The following is a 9864-nucleotide window of genomic DNA, read 5'->3' on the forward strand; positions in this document are numbered from 1 at the left end:
TCTGCAAGTAAAGCTAAGCCCACTGAAGAGGATAATTGCTTCAAACTCAAGATCCAAAGGCCCATATCCAAGATTTGAGGAACCAACAAGAAGATCAGAAGAGTAGTATATATAGGGGTAGTTTTGAATAAAAAAGGGGGTTGGAAATTAGAGAACTACTCTCTGTATTTTACTTTCTCTGTAACTTTTAGTTTAATTCTGAGAATGTATTCTCCATCTATGCTTTTCATTCCCAGAGCTATGAACAACTAAACCCCTTTCATTGGGTTAGGGAGCTCTGTTGTAATTTGATGGATCAATATTAGTTTTCATTATTCTTCTTCTCTCTTTTCTCTTAATTTTACTATAAAGCTTTCAATCTTCATTCAATTGGATAGTTATCTTGGAAAATAAGCTATTCATACTTGGAGCTCTTCGGAACTTTGGAAGAGGAATGAAGAGATCATGCTAGAAATGCTTTCTCATGTTGGACCAAATTGGGATTTGGATGGATATAGTGACATATAATCCTACCAACACTTTGATTTGGAAATACATGTGGTATAATCAGTGACCATACTTCATCTCTTCTCATGAGAAATTGACCAAAAAATTGGCTATTGATCAAGATTTGAGATATTGAATTACCAAGAAATTGGAATTCGATCACTTAAGATTGCCAAGGAGATCAATGAATGCATTGATTGAGGAAGAGATGAAAATGAACTTGATCCGGAGAATACAACATCTCCTAAGCCCAATGAATTCCCCATTTCTGATCTTATCCATTCTCTATAAATTCTGCAATCTACTTTTATGAGCATCTTCCCCATTCCCATTTAAGATTCTGCAATTTACTGTCCGCTATTTACATTCAGCTCTTTATTTCCAGCATTTACGTTTTCTGCTATTTACTTTCCCGCCATTTAATTTTCTGCAAATCTCAAATCTAATTCTGCTTAGTTCAACTAGAACATTCCTCGAATTAAAGTTGCTTGACCAATCAATCCCTGTGGGATTCGACCTCACTCTATTGTGAGTTTTTACTTGACGACAATTCGGTATACTTGCCGAAGGGAAATTGTTTAGAGACAAGTTTCCGTGCATCAAGTTAACAGCGCCGTTGCCGGGGATTGATTTTGTATCAACAATGATTAAATTGGAGGATAACTAGATTGAGCATTTTTCTTTTGTTTAATTTAAAATTCTGTTTGAGTAATTTACTTTCAGTTTTAGTTATTTTCTCCCCTTTCCCCTACCCATTTTCTTAGTTGTTTACAATTCAGTCCACTAACCTACTAACTGTTTGATATATTGCATCACTCACACTAACAGCAATTCTAACAGAAATACTTTCTGCATCTATTTCCTTGCTTGTGCCTTGTTGGTTGTATGACACGGAGAAGAAGCGAGGCTTCAACTTCCTTTGATTCTGAACCTGAGAGGACCTTCCTTAGATTAAGGAGGGAAGCAAGAGGAAAGAGAGTAGTTGGTGTGGAGGAAGAAGAGGAGTATTTTGAACCAAACATGGATGAAAATATGGAGAACCATCATGAAGAAGAGGTTCACAACCATGGCAGAGAAGGTCTAGCAAATCATGTTGGGCAGGAGAGAAGAGTTTTAGGCTCTTATATCAACCCAAACCTAGGAAACTGTGGGAGTAGCATTCAAAAGCCAACCATACATGCCAACAACTTTGAACTAAAGCCACAGCTCATCACCCTTGTTCAGAACAACTGTTCGTTCGGAGGAGGTGTCCAAGAAGACCCAAACCAACATTTAACCACCTTTCTGAGGATATGTGATACTGTGAAGTCTAACGGTGTTCATCCTGACACCTATAGACTACTCTTATTTCCCTTCTCACTCAAGGACAAAGCATCTAAATGGCTGGAGTCCTTTCCGAAGGAGAGCTTAACAACCTGGGAAGATGTGGTGAACAAATTTTTGGAAAGATTTTATCCTCCTCAAAGAATCAACAGGTTGAGAGCTGAGGTTTAAACTTTCAGGCAACAAGATGGTGAGACTCTCTACGAAGCATGGGAGAGGTTTAAGGACCTGACAAGAAGGTGTCCACCAGATATGTTCAATGAATGGGTGCGGCTACACATTTTCTATGAAGGCCTCTCCTATGAATCAAAGAAGGTAGTAGACCACTCATCCGGGGGATCTCTGAACAAAAAGAAGACCATTGAGGAGGCCATAGATATCATTGAGACTGTAGCAGAGAATGACTACTTCTATGCTTCTGAAAGAGGCAACACTAGAGGAGTGATGGAGTTAAACAATGTGGATGTACTGCTGGCCCAAAACAAGCTTATTACCAAGCAGTTGGCCGACCTCACCAAGAAGATGGAGAGGAACCAAGTAGCAGCAATCACCACCTCATCAACAACCCAAGAGGGGGTGAATGTAGAGGCAGAAGGTGAGTATGAACAAGCCAACTACATTGGAAACTCACCCAGGCAGACCCATGATCCATACTCCAAGACCTACAACCCTGGTTGGAGGAATCACCCAAACTTTGGGTGGAGAAATCAACAAGATCAAGACCAAGATCAGAGACGTCACAACCCCAACAACCATGCAGCTCACCAACATTCCACACAGAGATCATATCAACACTGCCCTAACAACACCTCTCCACATCCATACCAAAACCAAAATAACCCTTCTCATCCATCCAATCCCAACCCACCATCATCTTATGACAGACTCTCAAGGATTGAGACTCTACTTGAAGGCATATGCAAGGAGATTCAAGATAACAAGATGTTCAAGGAGGAGGTGCAAGCCAATATCAAGAATCAGGGAGACACCATCAAGAGGCTGGAATTTCAAGTGGGATACCTCTCCGAGCAGATTCCCAAACCTACAGACAGCTTCCCAAGTGACACAGAGAAAAACCCGATAGGTGAAGCAAAGGAAGTAAGATGGGAAGATTGCAAGATGGTCACTATAAGTGATAAGGAGACCGAGGATGAACCGAACAAACCATTAGAACAACCTGGAGATACATCAGCAGAGAAACAGGAAGAGGAGCACCAAGCACCCAAAATTTCACAGAAGGAGCTGATAAGACTCTATGCACCTTTTCCCCAATTACTCAATGGTGGTGTAGAGAAGAGAATATACTCAAGGTTTCTTGACATATTTGCATCTCTCCATGTAAACATACCATTCATCAAGGCCCTCCAACAAATGCCCTCATACATTAAGTATATGAAGGAGCTGCTGACCAGGAAAAGCTCACTCAAATAAGGACAAACAATAGTGATGAATAAGGAGTGCAGTGCTCTCATTCAACCAGAGATGCCTACGAAAAGAAAAGACCCAGGGAGTTTTCACATCCCTTGTGCCATAGGAGAAACAATGTTTGACAAAGGACTCTGTGATCTGGGAGCAAGCATCAACTTAATGCCTTTATCCCTTATGAAGAGGCTGCAGATCAATGAGATAATACCCACAGATGTAGTTATCAGACTGGCTGACAAAACTCAAAAATAAGTAGTAGGAGTGGTTGAAAATGTGCTGGTGAAGGTTGGAAAATACTTCTTGCCCACAGACTTTGTCATATTGGACATGGAAGAGAGTCACCTCCACCCAATCATATTGGGAAGACCATTCCTAGCTACAGCCAGAGCACTTATAGATGTGGAGCGAGGGGAGCTAATTTTGAGGATCCATAATGAAAAACTCACTTTCAATGTTTTCAAGCCCTCACAAGAAACAGATCAAGAGAACAAAGAACCAAGGAAAGATCACAGTGAGATACTGAAGGAAGAAACAAGCACTGAAGCACAACCAACACATCTGGGAATCCCCTTGGTTGATGAACAAGGCAATCAACAGCTGTCACAGCTCAAGGAAAATCAGGAGAAACCTAAACCACCAGAGTTATATGAGACCAGCAACAAAATCTCCTTGGAAGAGGAGGTCACAAAGAGCAAGGCAACATCAAAAGGAACAAAGAAGAAGGCACCTAGGAGGTGGAGGAACAAGAAGATCCCTACAGAGGACTTTTCTCCAGGGGATAAAGTGATCTCAGCTTACTTCCCAGCTATCCCCCCGATCTTCCCACCATCCCATCTCAGCTACCTAAAGTTTTTACCATCAACAGAGTTCTCTCCTTAGAACATGTGGAGATCCTTGATGAAGCCAATGGAGATAGATTTACTGCAAGGGGGGAGGACTTGAAGCACTACCAACCACCCTGACAGAGGAAAAACGTCAAGCTAGTGATGCTAAAAGAGCTCTTCATGGGAGGCAACCCATGTTTTATATGCTTTTAGAATAGTGAATAATGCAAGAGTTCATGAAATCAAAATCAAACTTTGACATGCACTTAAATGTATCCTTGTATGCAGCACATAGTGAAGAACAAGTTTGGTGTTCAAGGCATACTAAGAGAACATAAATGTAACCCATATTATGTCACTCTTAAGGCCTTGAACAAATCCTTTACACCACATGACACCAAACTTAGTTTGGTGTCACCAATGTTGCATACATGGACATTCAGTTAGTCAGTTGGTTTGTACTCATGAATAAGCAAAAATTTTTTATTTTTTTGCCGTCACTATCCACACATTTAAAAATCACTTTTTTCTTATTTTGTAGAAAAATTGATGGGACAATTGATAGGAGAAGTCTCGACCACTTCATGAAGGGGGAGTACACACTTGTCTTCAAGGGGAATACATTGGAAAATGTGGCCATGCAACATTGGAAGAAGGATACCTTGGAGACCGAACCAATTCCTTCATAAAGTTGATGATCCTTGTGCTCATTCCATGCAAAACTCCAACCATCCATCAAACAACCACTCCATCAATCCACATCTTTTATTCACTCACCACTTCCCTATATAAGTGATTTTAGTCCCCACCACTTCCACATCCGAAATTCCCATCCTTTGTACTTCACATTCCAATAACCAGTTCTCCAAACTTCTCATTCTCGAATTCCCACACTCCTTCTTTTCACTACACCCTATCCTGACAAACCGAATTCCTCATCTAACCATACCTTCTACCTCCTTCACACATCAACCCCTACTCATGGCATCATCAAGCTCCAAGAGGCAAAAGAGGAAGGAACCGGTGGAGAGCATTCCTTTCGACGAGAGGAGATTCAAAACTGCATTCCATGAACTCGAATTTGAACGGATAAAGCTCAAGAAGATACTGCCTGAGTTAACATTCCAAATTGACGAGGATGAGTGCCCACAGATTCGAGAGAAGATTAAACAAAGAGGTTGGCAAAGGCTTACGAACCCAGAGGGAAAGATAAATGCAAACCTCATCAAAGAGTTCTATGCAAATGTGGTCAGAGAAGACAAAACCAAGGCCCCCACCTTCAAAAGTTACGTAAGAGGGAGAGAGGTGGATTTCAGCCCCAATGCTATAACAAGGACTCTTCAGTTGAAATCACCACATTTTGATGAGCCTATTTATCATGCAAGAATAAGCAAGAGCCCTGACAATGATGAACTCACCGAAATCGTGACCGACATATGTGTTATAGCAGCTGACTGAGAGAGGTATGCGGATCGGAGACCCCGATTCATCAAGAGAGGAGACCTCAGCCCGGAAGCCAAGGGATGGTTTGAACTCGTGAGGAGGTCTATCCTCCCAGCCGCAAACAATTCTGAGGTCAACGTTACTCGAGCCACCATGGTACATTGCTTAGTACAGGGTGGAGATATCAATGTGCATAAACTTATAGCTGAGGGGATTCAAGAGTCAGCTGAGAAGATTGATTCGGGTGCCAGGCTTTTGTACCCCAGCACCATCCTCAGACTGTGTATGAAAGCCAAAGTAGTCTTCGAGGATAGCAATCCAGACTGGGTAAACCCTGGGAGGCTAATTACGCTTCAGCGTCTAACTTATACGACACCTGCTCAACAACAAAGAAGACCTCAAATAGGGAAGCGAAAGCCAAAAGAAGGACCTCACCAAGAAGAGTCTCATTAGGAAGAACACCAACAAAGAGAATATTATGACCCAACCAACATAAACCTGAATCACATTCACGGAGCCATTGAGGAGCTAGCAAGGAGTTATATGGAGGGACAAGAACAACAACTGCACATTCAAGCTCAAAGGATGGATCGTCAAGAAGAGCTCTTTTCTAATTGAATGAATCAACAAGGAGAATGGCAAAAACAGCAAATGGAACACTATTCCCAGCTTACTCAAGCCATAAATCAAGTGACTGAAAGACAAGAGCAACAAGACAAGCGCCTTCAAGAACTCAATCAACGACAGCTAGCTCAGGCGAAGGCATTCAATGAGTTCAGCGTACTCAATGAAGGACGGCAACTACATCGGGAGGAGTTCTACATAAACACTCAAGCCAAGTTGAACTATATGTCTAGTCATATGCATAATCTGAACTCTGCAATCCCCAGGTATGATGAAGTCCAAAAAGAGCTAACAGAACAAGAGGAAAGGAAGGTGAAACAGCAGAAGGAAACACTGAAGAAGAAGATGGAAGACGCTGGCTTCTGGAAGAAGTTGATTGGGAAAAGCAAGGGAAGTGGGAGTGCAAGCACTCAAGAAAAACACAAAGAGGACAAACAAGAAGGAGAGCAGGAGCAACCCCATGAGTAAAAGGTGGTGGAGTTCCCTCATTGTCCCATCTTTTTCAAGTTTTAAATAAGGAAAATCATGTATGAAATAGAACATGCTTCCATGGTAGTTTAGAATTTTTAATTCTATTTTTAGTATTCTCCTTGCTTAGGTTTATGATTGCTAGTCAAATTGCCTATTTTCAATTCCATCTTGCTTATTGTATGCTTGTCTTTTTTAAGCCAAATAAAAAGAGAATGTTTGTTATAAAAGACCAGAGTGGAATTCATATTGTGGAGTAAGTTCCTAATTTTGTGGTGTGGTAATAGATTAGCTAAGTTGGTTCACCAATAAGGTAGGAAGGCAACTATCTGTCCTGAATCATATGCTTGAAACACACCCCATGAGACTAGCTAAATAACAAGATCCTAATAAGAAAAAGGGAAAGAGAAAATGAAAGTTGAAAAAATAAAAGAAAAAAAGAGTAAGAAATAAGGCTAGGCACCAAGGGTTTGAATCTTGAGGCATGTGTCTGTGGTGCTCCTGTGTAAGGGATTTACTTGGATGAATAAGCTCTCAGGGGTGCCTTATCACTTGGTAACTTGGGTTAACTAACCCGGGATTATCAGCTGAAAGTCCACTATCAAGAGTAACCCTTGCTACAGAACACTTAGTAACCCAAAGAGGTGCTGGACACCAAGGTCTCAAGAAAGAAAATAAACAAACCATGTGCCTGTGGTGTGTATGTATGGGGAAAAGAGACTTGAGGGAGTAAGTCCTTAGGGGTGTCTTAATACCTAGCACCTTGAACCAACTGGTTCGGGAGTGCTGGCTGAAAGCTTATCTTAAAGAGTTGCCCCCTCACAGAGCACTTAGCCTAAGAGCACAATCAAACCCTGAAAACAACAAAAGGATCAATGAATAAAAGTCTCATAGGGTGCAATCAAGTGAGTATTCCAGGACATGATAAAGGTCTGAAAGCCAGTAAATGAATGAACCTAAGTTGCTATGCCTGAAACCCCATAAAACCAAGAACATGACTTCCACAATAATGATTCATTCATCTTGTCATTTCATTCATCATTCTCTTGTTCCAGTACTTACTTAGGGACAAGCAAGCTTTAAGTTTGGTGTTGTGATGCCAGGGCATTTTGGCCAGTTTCACTGACCTTTTCTTTACTGTTTTAGGGTAGTTTCATGCATTTTCTTAAGAAATAAGCAAGTTTTGGGTAAAATTTCACTTACATCTTGATTCAAGCAAACATTGTGCACTTTACATGATTTCATGAGAATTATGCAAGAATTGTATGACAAACTGGATGATGCATGTCTCATGATTTGGATTAGAACTTTGATGTACTCTATTGCTTGATTTCAGGACAAAGGAAGCAAGGAAGAACTACGTTAGCAGCCACGTTAGTCTAACTAACATAAACACTAACGTGGGATGGGAGCTAGCTTGCAACGTTAATGACAAAAGTAATCACCAATAACGTCCTCGAAGCCATTATAGCCCACGTTAAGAGTCACGTTAACTAAGTTAACGTGAACTCTAACGTGGAAGAAGGAAATGAAGCCAAGTTAGTGACACTCACCTTTGTCACTAACGTTGGACCAAGCTCATATTGGCCACGTTAAGAGCCACGTTAACTCAGTTAACGTGGACTCTAACGTGGGGAAGCAAAAGAATGGCCAACGTTAGTGACACTCACCTTTGTCACTAACATTGGACTAAGCCACTTTGAGCCACGTTAGTTGCCACGTTAACTTAATTAACGTGGAAGCTAACGTGGAGGGAGCAAGAATTGCCAATGTTAGTGACACTCACCTTTGTCACTAACGTTGGAATGAGCCACTATGAGCAACGTTAACTCCCACGTTAACTTAGTTAACGTGGAAGCTAACGTGGATGAAAGAATGATGAGCCAACGTTAGTGACACTCACCTTTGTCACTAACGTTGGAGATGGCTATCACCACCACGTTAGAAGCCACGTTAACCTAGTTAACGTGAACTCTAACGTAGGAAGTAGGGGCGTTTTAAAACGTTAGTGACAAAGGTAAGTGTCACTAACGTTTTTGAAGATTTGGCAAGCCTACGTTAAAGGTCACATTAGCCACACTAACCTGAACTCTAACGTAGGGAAGGGAGGATTCTCAACGTTATTGGAAAAGGTTAGTCCCAATAACGTGTGCGAAGGATCAAGAGGCAACGTTAGTGGTCACGTTGGTGCCACTAACGTTGAAGTTAACGTGGATCACCCTTGGGTTAGGAACGTTAGTGAAAAAGGTAACTGCCACTAACGTTCTCGAACCCACACTTTCACTTAACGTTAACGCCACTAACGTCCTAAGCTAAAAGTTCCTGCCTACTTCACACTTTCTCTCTGCAAGTAAAGCTAAGCCCACTGAAGACGATAACTGCTTCAAACTCAAGATCCAAAGGACCATATCTAAGATTTGAAGAACCAACTAGAAGATCAGAAGAGTAGTATATATAGGGGTAGTTTTGAATCAAAAAGGGGTTGGAAATTAGAGAACTACTCTCTGTATTTTACTTTCTCTGAAACTTTTAGTTTAATTCTGAGAATATATTCTCCATCTATGCTTTTCATTCCCAGAGCTATGAACAACTAAACCCCTTTCATTAGGTTAGGGAGCTCTGTTGTAATTTGATGGATCAATATTAGTTTTCATTATTCTTCTTCTCTTTTTTCTCTTGATTTTACTAGAAAGCTTTCAATCTTCATTCAATTGGGTAGTTATCTTGGAAAAGAAGCTATTCATACTTGGATCTCTTCGGAACTTTGGAAGAGGAATGAAGAGATCATGCTAGAAATGCTTTCTCATGTTGGACCAAATTGGGGTTTGGATGGATATAGTGACATATAATCCTACCAACACTTTGATTTGGAAATACATGTGGTATAATCAGTGACCATACTTCATCTTTTCTCAAGAGCAATTGACCAAGGAATTGGCTATTAATTAAGATTTGAGAGATTGAATTACCAAGAAATTGGAATTCGATCACTTAAGATTGCCAAGGAGATCAATGAATGCATTGATTGAGGAAGAGATGAAAATGAACTTGATCCGGAGATTGCAACATCTCCTAAGCCCAATGAATTTCCCATTTCTGATCTTACCCATTCTCTATAAATTCTGCAGTCTACTTTTATGAGCATCTTCCCAATTCCCATTTAAGATTCTGCAATTTACTTTCCGCTATTTACATTCAGCTCTTTATTTCTAGCATTTACGTTTTCTGCTATTTACTTTCCTGCCATTTAATTTTCTACAAATCTCAAATC

General features: G+C 40.7%; 1 non-coding gene across 1 annotated transcript; it reads right to left on the bottom strand.

Moving 5' to 3' along the window:
• Nucleotides 1-1959: 1959 nt before the first annotated feature.
• On the bottom strand, nucleotides 1960-2066 carry LOC112746198 (small nucleolar RNA R71). Its single transcript, XR_003174093.1, has one exon. It is a non-coding gene; the product is annotated as a small nucleolar RNA R71 (small nucleolar RNA).
• Between the last annotated feature and the right edge of the window lie 7798 nt (nucleotides 2067-9864).

This window comes from Arachis hypogaea, chromosome 14 (assembly GCF_003086295.3).
Source record: "Arachis hypogaea cultivar Tifrunner chromosome 14, arahy.Tifrunner.gnm2.J5K5, whole genome shotgun sequence".
In the NCBI taxonomy this organism is placed as follows: domain Eukaryota; kingdom Viridiplantae; phylum Streptophyta; class Magnoliopsida; order Fabales; family Fabaceae; genus Arachis; species Arachis hypogaea.